Genomic DNA, 17,336 nt, shown 5'->3' on the forward strand with positions numbered 1-17,336 from the left:
AGAGTTTAGGGTGGTAATTATCATAATCGCCACTTAGCAGAGGACAAAGTGGCTGCTTGGAGAGGTGGATGCAAAGTGCCCAAGTTCACCGAATCATGTATCTAATCGCTGCAATTGTGACACACAACACACTATCTTAAAACTCAGTGGTATATGAGAGGCATTTATAGAGCTCACTCACGTATGCTCACTCATCTGAGTCTGCTGGTGTAGAGTGGGTTTGGGAGGTGCAGTTTGGTTCTGTTCCTTGAGTCTGTTATCTTCCTCTGGGGACAGAGGGCTGTCCTGTGCTCTTCACATGGTGACAGTGGAGACATAGAAGCCTAGACTTGGAGCTGGCATACAATTACTTTCATCCTGCTCTATTAGTGAAAAGAAGTCATATGGTTAACTAAGTCAAGGATTGGGAAAATATACCCAATTCCTTGTAGTGGAGGTATAGCCAAGTCACATGACAAGAGGCACAGATCAAGAAGGAATGAAGAATCACGGTCAACAGTGCAATCTACTATAGTGACATGGGAGGAAGAAACAGCCAGAAATGTAACCAGGGTTTTACTTTAACTATACATTTTTCATGGTACAAGTATTTCGGGGGTAATATCAGTATGCCAGGAAGTTTATAAAAATGGGGACAGAGCAGCAAACAAACAAAAGACAAAGTCTCTGATGTTATGGCACTTAATTTCTAGTGAAGAGAGACAGAAAAGTAGCTAAATCAGAAAATAATCAGGTAGAGACACGGACAGTGTAGACAAGGAGATAGATAATGTCTGTGAAGGACCAGGTGGTAAGTATTTCAGGACTGGAGGCACTAAACCTGATCTCTGTTGCAGTTATTCATCTCACAGATGCAGCACAAAAGCAGCCAAAGACCGAAGAGGTATGGTTGTTTTACAATAGAACTTTATTTACAAAGAGAAGTGGGAGTATGATTTGGCCCACAGGCTCCATTTGCCAACCCCTGATGTACAGAATTAAATCAGCACCAGGATACAATAATCAGGAGTGGTTACCTTATGCTGGGTGATCACAGTGATCTTTCTGGGGCCGTGATGGTTAGACTGGGGTCTAAATAACAAGACTGAGTAAGTCAGGTGGGAGTAGTGTGTAAGAAGGGCTAAGCAAAGGGAAGAGCCAGCACAAAGGCCTCCAGGTGGGAAGGATATGATTGTGTGAAGAATCAACAGAAGGCCAGTGTGGTTGGAGCTGGGGTGGGGAGAGGAAGTGAGAGGAGATGATATCCAGGTCAATAAATTCAGGGTTTATTCTACATGCCATAAATACAAAAGAAAAACTTTGAACTGAGCATGTGTTCAAAATGACAAGACATATTTTATTTGAGCTACTACAGTAGGGGAGAGAGACTTTTCTATAGAACTGAACTCAATTCCAAATACAGCAGAGATTGCCAGGGACCTAGAGCCAAGGGACGCAGTGTGGAGGTCAATGGCTGAAAAACTACTACAAAGATCTTGAGTAGACATCAGGGGTAAAAGGATTCTTGCTAAAGGCTGGTCATGGACTTAGATATCAAGGGGTACAGATGAGGAAGTCAGTCATATATCAGGGTTGGGGGAATTCTCATTAAACCAACTCAGAAGGCTTTTTTGCTAACTGGGTTTGGCAGGCCATGTGGGGAAGCAAGCCAAGCCAAGGTCAGTCAAGAGAGGGCACAGAAGAGTGTGACTGAAGTTTGGCCAAGGAGGGAATCTTTGTTGGAAGTCACTGCAGGGTGTTAAGCAGAGGAGTGACGTGGTCTCATTTCTAAGTAATCGGATCAGCTACTCTTTCCAGAAATGATTTCAAGGAGACAAGAGTAGAAGCAGGAGACCAGTTAGAACATCACTAGCCACCCTAGCCCAGGTGAGAAGTGCTGGTGACTCAGACCAGAGTTGTATTAGTGAAGATGAGCAAAAGTGTATGGAATGGGAGGTGTCTAGAAGGGGGTTAACAGAACCTTCCAATTAGTCAGATATGGGAGGTGAAGAAAAAGGACAAATCCAGTATCTCCCCTAGAATTTGGATTGAGCACATAGTAGGAGGGCTGTGATGTTCATTAAGATGGGGAAGACTGGGGTGGGAACAGTGTTGGGGATCAGGAGTGAATAGAATTTTGTGTAGTTCAGGTAAGTGGGAGACAAATAGTAGACATCTACCTAGCAACACAAAGTAGATAATGGCTCTAGGAGTCTAGAGTTCCCTGAAGGAAATCTTTCTAGAGATACATATTTGAAAGCCACCTGTGTATAGATGGCATTTAAAGTCAGGAATTGTTGAGATTGCTTAGGAAGAGAGCATCTGTAAGAAAGAGGAGTCCACCAAAGATCGAGCCCTAGGATGTCCTGAAATTTAGAGGTTGGGAAGAGAAGAGGAAGCCAAAATGAAGACTGAAAAGAACTGGCCAGCAATGTGGAAAGAAAAGCAGAAGAAGATTGCTGCAAAAGCTAAAGAAAAAGGGGGAGGGGCACACCATCATGATTCCTGATGCCGAGAAATCTGGAAAATGCAGCCAGAGAGGTTCTTCCAGCCTCCAGCCATCCGCTTCCAGTGAGTGACGAGAAAATCATTTGTATTTCAAGCATCCCACAGATGATAAAGGTGGAATCAAATCGGTATTATTTAGTGAAAGATGTTGGGAAAGTTGGCTCTTTATACATGACCAAATAAATTACATCCCTACCTCATACCAAACAGAAAGCTTTTGTTTTCATAAAACCTGTATATGACAGGTAGGACCATAAATATATTAGAAAAACGTGGGGTATTATCTTTAAGGTTTTGAGGTGGAGAATTATTTCTTTAAAAGTTCTTGAAAGGGGGGACACCTGGGTGGCTCAGTCGGTTAAGTGGCTGTCTTCAGCTCAGGTCATGATCTCAGTTTGTGAGTTCGAGCCCCGTGTCAGGCTTTGTGCTGATAGCTCGGAGCCTGCAGACAGCTTCGGATTCTGTGTCTCCCTCTCTTGTCCCCCACGCCCCCCCCCCCACGCTGCTTGCTCATTCTCTCTCTCTCTCTCTCTCTCTCTCTCAAAAGTAAATAAACATTAAAACAATTCTTGAAAGGAACTATAAAAGGAAAAATATATGGATTTGACTACATCAAGTAAAAGATTGCTCAAATAATTAAACCATAGCCAAAGTTAAAAAAAAAAACAACTAGCAAAAGACTGAAAGACTATATTTTAAAAGTACACAACTGACAAATTATTTTATTTTTAATGCCTAAACTCTGAAAATCAGCAAAAAATGTCAGACACCCCAGACTTTCCCCTGAATTTTGGAAAAATAGAAACAGGTAATTTAAAAAATAGTTTCCTGAAAGGCCAGTGAGTATGAGTATATGAAGGGTTGATTGAGTTAGTCAGATAAATGCAAATTAAAATAGTAGTAAGCTGTCCCTTTATATACCGACTCAGCATAAAAAGCACCACAATGGAAGCCTGCAGACTATTCAAAGCTGGTCCTGAGGAGGTGATCGGTTCCATGTGGTAAGAGCAGGAAAAACCTACCAGGAAGTGACTTCTGAGCTCAGCAGGATATATGGAAATCCAGCAGGCAGACAGGGATGAACAGAATCAGGAAACGGATCAGAGAAACAGAGTTGTAAATGTGCCAATAGAAGGGATTGTTAGCAAAGCCTTTGACATAAATTGCCGGTCACTAATAACTCCATCTCAGTGCCTCCAGGGACTAGTTGGAAGGCCAGCTGTCCAAGGATGACTTCTGGAAACAGCTAACACATGGAAGAAAATCCTAAAGGCGGATCTCCAAGGACTAGAGATGGTATTGTGAGTCCTCCAGCTGATGACCTTGAAACCACTGCATCCATGTTCCACCTTCCGGGAGACCAGGCAGGCAGATGATCCTCCGGGTCACTGGAGGGGTTGCTTAAACGATACCCCAACCTCTCCAAAATCCCGACAAGGCATTGAAAGTCTTCTCTGATTTGTACCACTGTTTGATGTTAAGGCCCTGGTGCCCTCAGTTAAATATAAGCAATATCTAAAAGGAGCAAGGCAAGGGCCTGTTTCAAATTGTAATGGAAGGAGAGTGTCTGAATTTGATGGGATCTGTGTCAGTGGGGCTGGGGAAGATCCAAAGCTGCTGCAGACACCGGGAAGACAGCAAGAAAAACCTGCCACAGGGAGAGGAGGGGCTTCTGCAATGCTCTGACTGAGCGTTCTTGAGTAACAGATCTCTACCGACTTCAGATTCCTTCTTTATTCCTTCTCCCATTCATTCCTCAGTCTATCTACTCAGGTATCATGCATTTATCCAACACCTTCTGTGTTCAGGCAGTTTGTGAGGCATCTTGGCCTACCCCCATAGGACTTGCGGTCTAGTGAGGAAGGTCCGTAGAGGTCGCGTGATTACCACCATGAATGAACACCTGTACCTGGGCTGCGTGACTGGGCTGCGAGGGCATCATTCTCACACGGAGCTCTCACCTAATGATCACTACTATCTGGGAGGTCCCCATGAGGGGGTGGCAAATGAGCTGAGATCCGCAGGACGGGAAGGGCTTGCCTAGGTGAAGATGGCGGGGAAGAACCTCCATGCCCAGAGCAGTGTGGGCGAAGCTGCCGTGGCTAGAGGAAGGCTGCTGCTTACCAGGAGCAGAAAGGAGACCAGGGTGGCTGGAGCAGAGGGAGTAAAGGATTATGAGAGAGGTGCAGGAGGAAAAAGGCGCTGGGCCCCCCGGGAGCATTGCGGGCCATGCAAAACCCATCTGCCTTTACCTCAAGCACCAGAAACCACCCAGAGAGCCGAGAAGTGACACAAATTCACGTGCATCTTGAAATGGCCGGTCTGCTGCTCTGCGGAGAGCAGCGAGGAGGGAACCAAGCTGGGAGTCGGGTGAGAGGCACCAGATTGTTCAAGGACAGAGGATCGTGGTGGTCTGAACTAAGATGGAGGCCGAAGAAGTAGAAGAAAGCAAGTGTGAGGAATGCTTCACGGGTAAAAGTCGCCAGGACGTGGGTATGGGTTGGTGAGGAGGAGAGAGGGACCAGAAGGAGGACTCAGAGCTTCCGGCTTGTCCAACCAGGTGGCGGGGAACAGGGTGTCATTCTCTGAGCAGGGTGTCCTGGAAGAAGTCTCGTCATCTGAAAGTAGGGGTGCCCTTGCCAATCCTGTGTCCCTCACAGAGTTGCCGCGGAGCCCCAGGGAGACAGTGTGTGACAGCGCCTTGTGGGTTGCGTGGTGCTGCCTACCCCCTGCAAGCTGTTATTATTGTCCCCCCCTCTGTCCCTAATGGCAGCGCAGTGCCCCGCAACCAGTGCTTTTATGGAAATCTAAGTTCTCTCTGAGGAGCAAACGACACAAATGCATCCCGTCTTGGCAAACGGTGGGAAAAATCAGGCATGATAAAAACCTTGGGACAGAAAAGCGTCTTTTGCCAAAACTACAGCCCACTCAGAAACGTCAAGTTCCAAGTTTCCAACTTGGCTGACATCTCTCCCGTTTCTAATTCTTATAGTTGACAAATGGCCAAATAGTGAGCGGGGGAAGTGTCCGTTATTATTATTAGACTTTTTGGACCCTTTTGCTCTTGCAAAACAATATTTTGAGCAACAGCCAAGTGGTTCAGAAGTGTGAAGTCAACTGGCTTAGCGATACTGTGGATACAACGTGCAACGTGTGCCATGGACTGTTCCTCCACCCTAATGAGACATCTCGCCCTCGTTCCTGCCTTGGAATAAAATACAGCTTAGGGATCTCATGGTGTCTTCCTTGTTTCCACAGATCATGGCATCTGAAGATACTCAAGGGCACAGAGGCCACCACTGGGTTATAAGCCTCAAATTTCCAACTAGGTTTGTTACTTGCATGGAAAAGTCTCTGAGTCCACCTTCCAGGTCCTCTGGTGCCTCATGTTTCTGAGAACAAACACTAGACTCTATGGCATCACATGATGGGCCATCAGGACGCAACCCTGCTTTTTCCTCTGCTGTTCTCACTCAACACCCCCCACAGCTGCAGATATCCTATCCTCTGACCCTACAGAAATACTCCTAACCACAACCCATGTTGGCACACTGTCAGATTGGCTTCTGGCTAACTTCATGTTACTCTTCCGGATTCAGCAAAGGCATTTGCCCTTCTTCTGGCTCTTTGAACAAGCCTAACTAATTCTCAACTTTGGGCCATCAGGAGCTAGTCCCATGGCTTGGAATTCTCTTCTCCCATATTTCTACTTGGATGACTCCTTGTCTTCTTGTCATAAAGATTTGGAACACAAATGTTCCTTTCTCGGAGCGCTCTTTCCCAGGATTGTTACCTATTATTGTCCATGTTGGGCACTGCACATCTCCAGGGAGCAGAGCATAGTTCCCATCACAGTTCATGTTAATGGCATCTGCTAGAGTTGTACAGACACAACCAGCATAGCCATCCTGGGTGGCCCTTGTCTTCTCTGACATGCAGTCTGATAACCTTCCAACCCAATCTCAGTCATTATATATATATATTTATATATATATATATATATATATATATAAAACCTTTTAAACATTTTATTAATTGTACTTACCACTATCCAAAATAATTTCATTTGTTTCTTTACTTTTATTATGCTCACACTAGAATGCAACCTCCACAAGATCATTGGTCCCGACTTTCTGGTGCACACGGTAGCCCTTGTGTCTAGGAGGATGCCTGGGGCATTGCCACTGGTCCATAGATATGTACTAACTCCAAGGGCTGAAGTGTAGAGAGGCAGAAAGGACAGCATCCAGGAAATGAAGAGTCACAAGACCATAAAGGAAGCTCTGTCTGTATCTCTCTCTCTCTGCTCCTTGTCTCTGGGTCTCCCCATTTGGCCAGGTAATTTTTCTTAGTTTTGTGGTCCACTTGTTGTGCCTTGATAGCTGCTCCCACACTTCCAGATTCAGCCACAGGAGGGAAAACTCAAATGTCTCCTGAGCCTGATTCCAAATTTCAGCAGAGGGAATGTGATTATTTCAGTTTGAGCCACGTGTCCATCACTGGTCCAACTGGCTGTGGTCTGGGGAGAGAGGCCACGCTATAAAACATGACTGCCAGGGAGGGACAGCCTATGGAAATTCCTAGAAAAGAGGAAATTTTGTGATCTGGACAGACTGACGATTTCTTTTTTCTTTTTTTAATATGAAATTTATTGTCAAATTGGTTTCCATACGACACCCAGGGCTCATCCCAACAGGTGCCCTCCTCGATGCCCCTCCCCAACCTTCCCTCCCTCCCACTCCCCATCCACCCTCAGTTTGTTCTCAGTTTTTAAGTCTCTTATGGTTTGCCTCCCTCCCTCTCTAACCTCTTTTTTTTTTTTTCCATTCCCCTCCCCCATGATCTTCTGTTAAGTTTCTCAGGATCGATTTCTAATACAAGAAGATAGTGGAACCTCAGGTTCATGTAAGAGCTGATGAGCCCAAACGCTCAGTGAAGGATCATGTGATAAGGCTGAGATTCAGGGAGATTTTGGTAATCAGCAGTATGATACTGGACAAGGATTTAACGTTAGTTTCCTTTTTATCTCGGAAATGAAGGCACTTTCCAGCTCTGCCATTTTATGCCTTGTGACTTGCTAACTGCCCAGGTTAACCTGCTCTCTCACTGGGTTAACCTGCTTTCAGTTCGATTCTCTAGTCCTGATCTACCTAGTCCCACCGGCAGTGGCAACATATCTAGGAAAACTTCAATTTTATACCATCCACCAGAGGCCAGAAAGTGCTGACAACTATTGGAACTGGGGACAAAAAAAAAAAAAAATCATGTTAGGGTCCACAAAAAAAAGAGATTGCTGTCTCCTGGGACATAATAAAGACCACAAAGGAAGACCAATGAAGAATGTTTCAGACCTCTAGACCCAAATAAAGTGAACACCCTTGAGGGAAAAGTGGGAAACAAATTGTCAGAAACGGTGAACTGGCTGACAATGATCAAGTTGCTTGAATGGGGATTATAAAGTCCCCGGATGGAGACACTCGACAAATGGACTGATGTAATCCATTCCCCCAAGTTAGGAAGCCCCAGCCTTTAGAGAACGTGTTCTAAATCCTCCAGACATCCCCAACCATTACCCCATTAGTACCTTGGTGCGCGTGAGTGGGCTTTGAGACATCTTTTCAGCCGAAAGACCGTTAAACACAGAGAGCTTTGTGCAGCCTCAAGATCCGAGGCGGCTCTAAGGCTCAAGGGGGGCAGGCTGTGATCAGGAACTGTGCAGATGTCTGGAATCAGACACAAAATTAATTGAACAGTGGAGAATTGAGAGGGAATGGGGAAGAGGCACAAAGCAGGTGACATCCTGGAGAAATGCTAATTCCTTGGTGAGACTTCCCATTTGTTTGCTCCCTAAGGACAGGGACTTACCATACAAACTTCATTTTTTTGTCCCTAACAGCCGCTGGCCTGATGCCAGGCACAGAGGGGGCATGCCTGTGTTTGCAGGCGGAATGTCCGTGTTGGAACAGGGAAGCTCAGTGTGTCTGCAGAAGACCTCAGATCTTCAGAGCCTTCCTTTGTCCCTCTCTTGGTTTTATGACTGCCACCCCCGCCCCCACCCCTAAGCCAAACTGAGATTCTCTAAAGGTTCACTAATTGACGTGCGCTACTAAAGTCTTGATATCTGGGATGACAAATTGCCAAAGAAGTTTCTTTTAACAACTTTCTCTGGTGTTAAACTTTCTCAGTTCTCTTTGGAAATGCTTTAATAGATCTTATTGATCTTCAGGGTAAAACCCAAATATCATAGTGTGGTGGCCAATGCCCGTCACACTCTGGCCTTTGGCAAACTCCTCCAGCTCAACTCATGGCACTTTTCCGTTTTACACCTTGAAGTTCCCTCCACCTGCCACACTTCTCCTAGCCTCCAAACCTAGCTCGTTCTATTCCCCTCTTTTGAGGAATCCTCCCTCTCCTCCCTCACCTGCCCCATGCCTTGCTAATTCCTTTAGGATTCAGCCCAGATGCACGTTCTTCTCTGTCTTGTCATACACTCTTCATTTAGACCTCATTCCAGTGCTCATCATTCTTTGCCACAATCCATCCTTTCCTTTCCTTCTACTCTTTACTAGACGTAGTAAAGGATTGGACTTTACTTGAGGATTGGACTTCCATTTTATTCATCACTACTCCCCTCCGTTCATATGACCATGCCTTGTATATTCTTGGTATTTAGTAGGTATTTCAGTATTTGCTGAATGAATGAATACACGAGTGAGGTAATGGGCTAAAGATCAATCTAGAAAGATGGTGTAAGAATCTCCTTGTGTTAAGGACCCCATTCCCTTGACTTCTTCATTGATGGGCTCCACTGAATCACTATGATTGAAGCCATGCTCAATCTCAGAAATCCACGGCCATTACCACAGCTTATCCAGGGAAAGAATCAGAACCAACTGGAAAGCCCTTAGAGAGGGCTTTCTATGTGCAATGTGGAAGCACCTTAGAGGTGCCACAGGGTAGCCTCCTGTGCAGGTAGAGGTTATTCTGCCACAGCTTTCTTCTCAACCCTGGACTCAGGCGACACACTGATGATACTGAGAAAGAATTCAAAATAAATCAAAGTAGCTGATCTTGTATCACCTGTCGATGTTTGCCATTAATAATATACAAGTTAAAAAATCTCATACGCTGAAGCTCTTCCCATGATGGGGTGTGGGGTTGGAGAGCCCAGCCTCTATGAAAGTCGTTTCTCATACAGTTTGAAGTCCAAGTTAGGCATTGGACGTCTGGGGTCTCATGGCTCATTATGGAAAGGGCGTTAGTGGTATATGGATGAATAGACAGACTGACAGAAGGATAGGTACATGTGCGTATGGACAGGTGGGAGGAAGAGCGAGAGGGAGGAAGGACATTGAGATAGAAGAATTGATTGAACTCAGTATTTCATTACGTCCTGGGGACAGAGGAGGCAGAAAAATTAAACACAATGAATAGTTTTCAGCCTAGGAGACTAGGAGAATATTGACAAACACCTAGTGGAGACACAGGTGCTTTCAAAACACTTCCCTGCTTCAGAACAGATGAGAAGTGATTTTCTCTTCCCAAATGGAGGCATTTATTCCAAGTGTGGAGGCAGGGAGGTCTCATCGGAGAAGGTTACTACTGTGTGTTGCCGCTGGTCCAGCAGGACCTTCAGATTTGGCTTCCACAATATTTTACTCTAACAAAGGGCCAAAGATCTGAATTGGTAGTGTGTGTGCACACGGTGTATGAATGTGTAACCTGAAAATGTCGCAGGTGGACAGGAAACCAAGAAGTCTGTATTTCACTTATTAACGCTTTCTGGGGGCACCTGGGGGGCTCGGTCGGTTAAGCCTCTGACTTCAGCTCAGTTCATGATCTCCTGATCTCAGATCCTGAGCTCATGATCTTGTGAGCTCGAGCCCCACGTCGGGCTCTGTGCTGACAGCTCAGAGCCTGGAGCCTGCTTCGGATTCTGGGTCTCCCTCTCTCTCTGCCCTTCCCCACCTCGCGCTCTGTCTCTCTCTCTCAAGAATAAACGAACATTCAAAAAATAAGATCAAATAAAGCTTTCTGGTTCCCAGACCACGGTCAAGTAGGGTAGCTGGTGTGAGTGTGAAAAGTGGGTAAGATCAACAGGGAAAACTCCTCTGCATTCACTAATTCACAGCCACTGTTACAGATATAAAGAATGGTGGAGATAAAATGCTTGGCGAGAAGAGTGAAGGGAGGTATTCATTTGGAGCACGGAGATGAGGTAGGCGAGAGAGGAATTTGAGGGGAGGCCTCACTCGTTCTGTCATCCGCCCCCTCGGCCACCTACCACGGTTGGCAGGCTGGCTAAGAAGTGCTGTGGGACTCATGACATACGAGTGTGTGTCGTGAAGTCATGAGGCACTTGTGTTCATCAGAATCCACATCCGTACCCACAGGGACTAAATCCGTCCCTGCCAACCACCAGGGCACGTCGGTATGAAGCATAAATTCAGGGCCGAAATAGTGCCGAGGGGGAAATTACCTGTGATAAGAGCCGTTTGTCAGGTGAGGTGGCCCAGAGTACAGAGACGCGGTGGACCCTGCGGCCAGTGCTCTGAGGACCCACCAGGTGGGCCTGCCGTGCAGGCTGCTGGCTGTCACTTCCTGAGTCGCCGCGGCCTGGAGGCTGGGGACATTGTGTCGGTCCCTCGAGACACCTGCTTGATGTGGCCGGCCAGCATGGTGAAGGGGCCAGCCCTCCAGCAGAGGACAGGGAAGTCAGGGCTGAGTTCCAGGGAGGCGGCGGCAGGTGGAAGAGGCTCCGGAGTGTGAGTCCGCAAGCAACTGTCTGTCTGCATTTCTCCCCAACCCCCTTCACCCAGCCTGTCTGGTGCCTCTGCTGCAAGGAAACTCACCCTTCACCTGGCGGGAGCCTCAGAGACCGAGTTTTCAAGGATAAAAGGCAGCAATTCTGTCTCAAAGTTTGCGGTTTTTTAGTGGGTTGTGTTTTTATTTTGGGGGGGGGTTGTTTTGTTTTCTGACAGATGAGGCAAGCTCCGTGCCTGGGGTCTCGAAACAACGTGCTGTCAGCTGGTAGGCATTTTCTGCACTGCTCCCCCCCCACCCCACCCCCATGTCTGATAAGTAACCTGAGACCTTCTAAAAGTCGGTTCGGAATATTCTCTGTGACAAGCCCCTCTGCAGCCTGTCTGAACTCACCCCAGGGAATAATCAGAGGGACTAGCTGGACTGAGGGGCCCTGAAGGCAGAGAAAGACTCGCGGGAGAGCGAGGACTTAGATCCCTGTGGCCATTGTCCCAACGAAGGGCGAACACGGAGATGCGGAGAACGGTCCAGAGTGGAGGTTCTCCCCAGCAGTCTTGAGACCTGAGACCCTCACCATCTGCACTCACCACGCTGACCTTTTGGTGTGTTGGCATCTTCGTTGAACACGTGATGCGTGCCAGGTTCTGGAGCCATGAAGGTGAATAAAATGCCCTCCCAGAGATTCAGACTTCCTTCGAAAAATATGTGCCAGCACAACTTGCAGGACTACCTACCAGGACGCTCATGAACTTGATGGCAGTCATCTTTGATATCCACCTGTATGGAGGGAGGGCCATCAGCCCACGAGGTACCCTGTGTGGAGGGGCTGTCCACAAGGAAGATGTGGCATCCCACACCCCTAGCTGACGTGGCTGTGAGACGGAGTGTTTTTAAAACGTCCTCGAGGGAAGTTCATTTGCGCGTGAACGCTCACTCGCGGGTTACCTTGATTTTAAAATTTAATATTGAGTTCATTAAGTTTAAATTTTTTTTTTAATGTTTATTTTTGAGAGAGACAGAGACAATGTGAGTGGGTTAGGGGCAGAGAGAGAGGGAGACACAGAAGCAGAAGCAGGCTCCAGGCTCTGAGCCGTCAGCACAGAGCCCGATGCGGGGCTCGAACTCACGAGCTGTGAGATCATGACCTGAGCCGAAGTCAGACGCTCAACCAACTGAGCCGCCCAGGCGCCCCAATCATTAAGTTTATAAAATAAGGCAGTGTTCTTTCTTCAGCTTTGAAGTTAAGTTTCTAAATCTTATTCTGTTTGTAAAAGCCTAGCAAAAATTAATCACTTGTAGGAGATCTTGACGAACACCTAGCGTCATTTATTAATTTTAGGATTTCCAACTGTCTTTGTAATTTTGATACATTCTGTTTTCAGCCTTTGAATTGTCTGATTACCAAACAACATTTCCCAAGTACTCAAGTCTTATAAGTCTAATAGATTACATTGAACTTGTAAACACGATGATTCTTATGATATTGTAAAGGTTCAAGTACTATATATAAATCAAGTAAAAATCCAACTTGAAACAGCAAGTCTAAATCAGTGACTAAATTACTCATTTTAACTGTGATCGTAAAGTTTAACTACTATCCCAATTGACCAAACTCTTAAATGCAAAAATTTCTATATGAATCATACATTGCTTTTGTAATAATAATCAATTAATTAAAAATTATACATAACGATTTCACTTTTTTGGTAAAAATGTAAATGTTAACAACTACTAAATCTGGGTGGTGGGATCTTGCCTGATGTTTCTTTTTGTTTCTCTTTTTAAATTTTTTAATGCTTATTTTTGAAAGAGAGACACAGAATATGAGCGGGGGAGGGGCAGCGAGAGAGGGAGACCCAGAATCCGAAGCGGGCTCCAGGCTCCGAGCTGTCAGCACAAAGCCTGATGTGGGGCTCAAACCCACGAACTGTGAGATCTTGATCAGAGCTGAAGTCGGACGCTTAACCGACTGAGCCACCCAGGCACCCCTGATTTTTATTTTCTTGTTCAAAACTTTCATTTTCTAATGAATCACTTTTTAATCTAAAGAAGAACATAATTATAAAAAACATTGTTTTAAACATTAAAAAAAATTTTTTTTTTTTAAGTTTTGAGAGGCAGAGAGAGAGACGGAGCGTGAGTGGGGCAGGGGCAGAGAGAGAGAGGGAGACACAGAATCCAAAGCAGGCTCCAGACTCTGAGCTGTCAGCACAGAGCCCGACGCGGGGCTGGAACTTGTGAACTACGAGATCCTGACCTGAGCCGAAGTTGGACACTTAACTGACTGAGCCACCTAGGCGCCCCATAGAAAACATTTTATAAGTGGCTTGTTCTGGGATGGATCCCAAGCTGGATCCTGTGGGATGGTCCCTGGGTTCCTAGACCTCTTGTGCGGCCTCCTTCTTGGGCCATCTGGAACCTGGATGCACTCAGTCTCTGCAATGGGCCTGATGGAGTGTGCATTTCCTGAATCTATTTGTGCAAAGATCTTTCTTATATCAGGCTCTGAGGTTTGTTATAATGATTTTTTAATAAAGAGAGGAAATGTATTTCAAAAGCCATACCCCATAGTGTGAGCCTTTGGGACCATCAGGCAAATGCAAGTTTAACTGAAGAGAAGTACAGCTTAAAGCTGGTTTCTCAGAACCTGGTGGACAATTTGCTGTAACCAGCAAACTTGATGGATGTGCATATACTCAATTAGTTGACTGAATGGTGGCCTTCTGGAACAACAATATGGTTAAGTGACCACAATAAAGGAGAGGCTGAATGAAAGAATGAGGGACTGGGTTTGAAGGAGAGAGGGCCTCACTGTAACTTTTTTGTCCTTGAAGCTGTCCGGCCTCCATCTCAGTGCTACAGTCTCTACCCAGCTCCCCACATTCCCAAAGACCTCATTAGGTGCAATCATCCGGGACCCTCTGGTTTCCTTTCTGAGTGCTCTCTCTTCATTTTATTTTGTGGATGAAACCTGGCACCTGGCTTACGGCCTATTGTTCTCAGGATTTTCCAACCAATCTTGATTTTTTTGGCTTCCTTCCTGTGGAATCTAAGAACATCGAGCCAGACTTGAGTCTCAGGACACCCTGGGAAGGATCAAGGTCCTAGGAATGCAAATCTCCCAGCCTCCGGAGGAAGACATTCCAACGCCAGATCTTAAGGTCTCTGTCTGTTGGGTGAGAAGTTCTACCACAGCAGGAAGTCTACTGGGAGGCCTGGATCTCCTGCTTCTCAGTGTGTGGGTCCTGATGACCTGGTGGGCCTCTATTCTTAGGCCATGGGGATGCTGGGGAATGGGAGGCACTTACTTGCACAGCTTCCCGGCTGGCTGGCATTCTACTGAGGAAGTCTGACGTTTGCCTGCTCGCCATTTTACGGTTGACTCACCTGGTTTTGCCCTTATTTCTCTGGCTTGCCTGAAATAGGCTGATTCTTGAGAGACATTTTGTTGAAATAAATTCCTCCCCAGTGACCCATTCAGATACAGGATCTGAGAAAGAAGGAGCCCACGCCTCTTGTGCCAGCTGAAGCTGTTTCCATGGACAGGATTCACTAAAGAAGGTGCTGGATGTTAGCGAAGGTTTTGTTAATTGGGAGCTCCCTGTATGTCTCTCGTTCATTAGTTTCAAATCACATAGTAGATCTGTTGTCTACCTACCTTGCTTAAAGGAGCATATCAGAGGAGTATTTATTCTTAAAGGAAGGCTCAGGGGTTACCCTTGAATTTCAGAGTGAAGATCTGCCAAAATCCATGGCAAAAAGACTGAAAATAGAGGCAGTGTTTACTTATCAGCAGCCTCTCTTGGCGTGTTATTAGCTCTTGGCAGGAAGTTAGAACATCACCTGCAGTGACAAGCTAGAATGAAGGTAGGGGCTGCCATGACCACAGAGACAGAGCCTGATGAGCGTGTGAAAAATGGTCCTGTTTGGGTCAAAGCTAATAAACAAGAGAACATTCTTTTTTTTAAGTTTATTTATTTATTTTTGAGAGAGAGAGCACAAGCGGGAGAGGGGCAAAGAGAGAGAGACACACACACAGAATCCGAAGCAGGCTCCAGGCTCTGAGCTCCCAGCTGTCAGCACAGAGCCCAATGCGGGCCTCGAACCCATGAACCATGAGATCATGACCTGAGCTGAAGTCAGACACTCAACTGACTGAGCCACCCAGGTGCCCCAACAAGATGACATTCCAGTTAGAGGTCAACTCTTCCCTCAGGATTTGTAGAGTGGGCTTACTTCTCAAGGACCTTCACCTGTGTGAATGCTCCCTTTGACTTGGGAGTAGGGCAGGAAATTAAACCAAGGCCATCCCTCTCTCTTTCTAGGGTGTTCTCTTGCTTCCTACCCTTCCAATTTCCATAATCTCCTAGATTAAAATTGCACATCTATTTTATTCACACTGTAGAGTGTCCGGTCCGTGATTGGTATTTGATAAATATTTGCTGATTAAATCAGTCAATGAATGAATGCCAAACTCGATTCATCCTTTAAGGCTGGGTTCAGATGCCACATCACCACATAATCACCCCTTGAACTGGCTTACAACACGCCACAACACAGGGGGAAAACCCAGAGCCTTGGAGGCAGGCCAACTTGGTTTCACACTCCACTTCTTCCACTAATTAGTTGTGTGTTTTACTTCCCTCAGCCGTTTCTTCTTCGTCATTATCACTGTAATCATAATCGCCATCATCACAATAATGAATGCTCTTGAGTGTTTACCATGTGGATTGTGAAGCATGTGGATTGCATCACCATTCTATCTATCTATCTATCTATCTATCTATCTATCTATCTATCTATCATCTATTTATTTTCATCCTTTTAATCTTCACAAAACTCCATTCTGCAAATTCTAATATCTTCAATGGACAGATTAAGCAACTGAGGCACGCAGAAGTTCAGCAGTGGGAGTAGCTACCTCTTTGTAAAACTCACTGCTTGCCAGGCACTGTGCTGAACATTTTTAATGCACTCGACCATAGGAAGACCAACGTGTCCCAGTTTGCCTAGAATTGCCCTGGTTTTAGCGCTGAAAGAGCCATGTTCTGGGAAAACCCTCAGTCCTAGGAAAACCAGGGTAGTTGATTATCCTATTCAATCCTCCTAACCAAATATGAGAAAGGTATTATTCCTCCTACGTACAGAGGAAGGAATGAGGCGCAGACAGGTTAAATAAATTTGCCAAGTCTGTAGAGCTGGTAAATGGAAAAGCCAGACGTTTTGGTTCTCTGAGTCTCCGGGTCTGCATCTCAAAGGATAACCACCACATGGTGCTTTCTCTCTGGAAGGAATGGGGAAATGATTCTGCCCTCACTGCATGGTTGGGATACCAGATGCTTTCTAACATGTGGTAAGAACATAGTGTATTACTTTTCTACCCCTTGTCACTCACAGCTACTGCCTTATCTTCCCCTTTCTTTTTCCTGCAAGAGCCCCAAAGAATCACATCAGGTGGGCTCCATCTCATGACTTCCATATACTGCCCGTCCATCCCAGTCTGGCTTCTGCCCACATCCTTGTCCAGGGAAGAACTCTAGTCCAAGGTCATCAAATGATCTGTACATTGTTCTATCCATTGGTCTCTTCGTTAATTCTCACTCCACTTTCCTAGACTGTAAGCAGCAGTCCATCTATGTTTTTAAAATTAAAACAAATTGAAGTGAGTAAATCCTGAGGCATTCGGCACCTCTGACCTCTCCTTGACATTCTTTTCTGTCTTGGTTCCCAGGTCTCAGTTCTCCCACATGTCTGAATGCACTTCTGTATCTTTCTTCTTAACTACTGCTGTCCCTCAGAGCCATTCCCTCTGGCCACCAGGGCTCTCACTAGGTAGACTCTCAGTAAGCCGTCTCATTCATTTCCCACATTTAACGGCCGTGTTCATGCTGCTAAAATTCCAACACATTTCCCCTGAGCTTCATACACATACGTCCAACCATATTGGCAAAGGGAGCATGGGTCGTGATGCAGTAACAGTATACCCTCAACTCTGGGGTTTCACATATCATTATTTTCTTGGTCATGAGACAGGTCCAACACAAGTTGGTTGAAGAAGTGCCATAGAGTCACTCGGAGGTGGAAGC

Source organism: Panthera pardus, unplaced genomic scaffold (genome assembly GCF_024362965.1).
Source record: "Panthera pardus isolate Hobbes unplaced genomic scaffold, ASM2436296v1 HiC_scaffold_7, whole genome shotgun sequence".
NCBI classification, from domain to species: Eukaryota; Metazoa; Chordata; class Mammalia; order Carnivora; family Felidae; genus Panthera; species Panthera pardus.